The following is a 2,801-nucleotide window of genomic DNA, read 5'->3' as shown; positions in this document are numbered from 1 at the left end:
AAAGCGGTTGACTGCACTGACTAGAAGCAATCAGTCAGCTGTAACCCACAGTATGTCACAGCTGGGACCTGCAGAGGTGGTGCTGAGGGTGCTTGAGCACCTGCCCCTTTGCCCCTTGATGCTCAAAGTACCCTTTTGCCAGTGTTTTTTTTTTTTAACTATGTGCTTGTATCTATGTGTATGTGTTTGTGTGCGTGTGCATGCCTAAAATAATAAAAATTTAGATCTACCGCCACGGTAACCTTGGCTGGTTACATGATCAACACAACATGCCCTCCCTCACTCTGCCCTCACTGCACTGACATGCCCTTCTGTAATAGCTAAGCCCTGCTTCCGAAAACCACTTCAACCACCGATTCCAGAAAAAGTAAGCAACTGGTCCAGTAACAAGGTTCTGCAGCGGTGTTAGTTTGTGCATGGTGTATTGTTGCAAGATGAGTAGACTGACCAAGTAAAGTGGGCAATGAGCGTCCTCTGTGCTGTTCACATTTGCTCACACCAGAGGTGGAAAGAGTACAAAATAATTGTAATTGAGTAAAAGTATCTTTACTTTGCCTAAATTTTACTCAGAGTAAAAGTAAAATTACCCATCTCCAAATTTGTTCAAGTAAAAGTACAAAATTACTTCATTTAAAATGTAATTTGAGTAAAAGTTACTTAGTTACTTTGAGTTATTTAATGCAAAATAGGTTGAGTCATGAATTGAATTGACCACAAGTTGTTTTAATCGATTTCAAGGCGTATTTCAGTGGACATCAACACTTGCAAAAGATCAGCTGGGCTAAAGAACATACTTCCTCACAGCACAAGGACAGTCACAACCTGAACCATAAAGTGCAAACTATTTTGAATCCTACTGTTCAACAGACAAGACCATGATAGGAATAAAGAAATTTAAACTACTTTTTAAAGTTTTCAAAATGCACACAAAATTAAATGCCCAAAAGATACCAGAAATCAAACTAAAACGCAACAGGATCCCACTGTTATTAACAAGCTCCTCGTTTAATGATTTTAACTGACACTTGTTTTACTTTAAAAGGGATTTTTAACTGTCACTTATGTTTACATCAATTGTTTATATGTTTGAATTGTGTAAATAAAGTGCTGTTAAAAGTCAAAAGTCTTCTTCTATTTTTTAATGGCGACTGTCGGTTCCGTGACACAGGGGTTTAAATTTCCGGCCGCATTTAATTTTTTCATCATCAGTATTTTTTTTTTTTACTCAGTAACGTGAGGGGGTTTTAAATGTAGCGAGGTAAAATTACTTAGGTTAAAATTTACTCGAGTGTTGTGATTCTATAGTTAAATTCTAGAGCACACGAGTAAAAGTAAAAATTACATATTTCAAAAACTACTCAGAAAATTACAAATTACTCATAAAAAGTACTCAATTACAGTACCTTGAGTAAATGTAATTTGTTACTTTCCACCCCTGGCTCACACCAACCTCTCACAAGTTATAGCCGCTTGTCAGCGGCGCAAAAAGTGGGTATACACTATAGTATGCCGGCCCGACCGAACTGGAGGGAACGCAGGTGCAATCGCGGTAAAATAACTTGTATTACAGTTGTCGCATCCCTGCTACTAGCAGCTGATTGACCTCACATGCAAAGCTTACTATGGAAAAGAAGTACGTCAGATTTTTACTGTCTGTTTCTCTGGCCATGAGCAAAGTGCATTAGAGAGATACAGTATGATGTGTTATGTTACTGTCAAGCTGTTTTGTCCTACTTGATTTCACTTAAACTGCATTATGCAGAATAAACACAACAATAATGGTAGAATCTNTGATTTCACTTAAACTGCATTATGCAGAATAAACACAACAATAATGGTAGAATCTGAGTTTTCTAAACCTCTCATTTATTTACACAAAAATTAAATAGGCCCATAGAGGCTAATATGCACACAAATCATATAACTTTTAGACCCTTGATGTCATGCCGAAAGTCAATAGTCAAACTAAATAAAAGCAAAAAAATATTTGAATAAGTGAATGTTTATTCAATGAATATTTTTTAAATGATATATTACTCTACATCCTTTAATTGATTTTTACTTTATAGCACTAGGAATAATAAAGAGCAAATTATTACTGGATTAAATTAGTGGTGAGTACATTTTTTTAAAAGGTATGAAATGTAAATGTGTGTGTGTGTGTGTTTTATGTGCATCAGATTGTAGTTTAAGGATCATTTTTCATTTTGCAGAGATGCCTCGTGAGGAGAGGAGGTTAAGACCAAAACAAAAGAAGCTGTGTGAGGCTGGATGACAAAGAGCACAAGAAGTCACAAGTCATTGACATTTTTTAATAGCATGGGCAACAGGAAGTTGCTGTTATAACTGCAAAAAAGAAAAAAGCCACTGTGTACAAACAACTCAGGCATAGACAGACACTTACAGAATCAGACACAGGCAGAACTACAGACCCACAGATCTCAACAAGTGGTCTCTTCCAAACTATCAGCAGTCTGGCAGGTCAGTCACAGTGAGCCATTTGTTATCCATTTGTTATATGTTAGTTATATGTTATATGTTATCCATTTGTTATATGTTAGTTATCCTTGCATCTTATATGAACACTTAGTTTTTTTTAATCAACTATTTTCTCTCCCCTTATCTCTTTTTAGTATCTACAATATCAGATCAATGCAGCCCATCTCCAGCAACACAGCAGCACCAACCCCCTCAACAGAAGCTGTTCGATCAACCCATGACTGTCATGATCTGGCCTGCTTGCTCCTCCCTAATTAGTAATTCCTCTCACCTGCCCTCTTCCTTCCCTGCCTCAATTATAA

This window comes from Cyprinodon variegatus, unplaced genomic scaffold, assembly GCF_000732505.1.
Source record: "Cyprinodon variegatus isolate N-32 unplaced genomic scaffold, C_variegatus-1.0 Scaffold572, whole genome shotgun sequence".
Classification (NCBI taxonomy): Eukaryota; Metazoa; Chordata; class Actinopteri; order Cyprinodontiformes; family Cyprinodontidae; genus Cyprinodon; species Cyprinodon variegatus.
The sequence above is the reverse complement of the archived record's forward strand: the minus strand, read 5'-3'. Positions refer to the sequence as shown.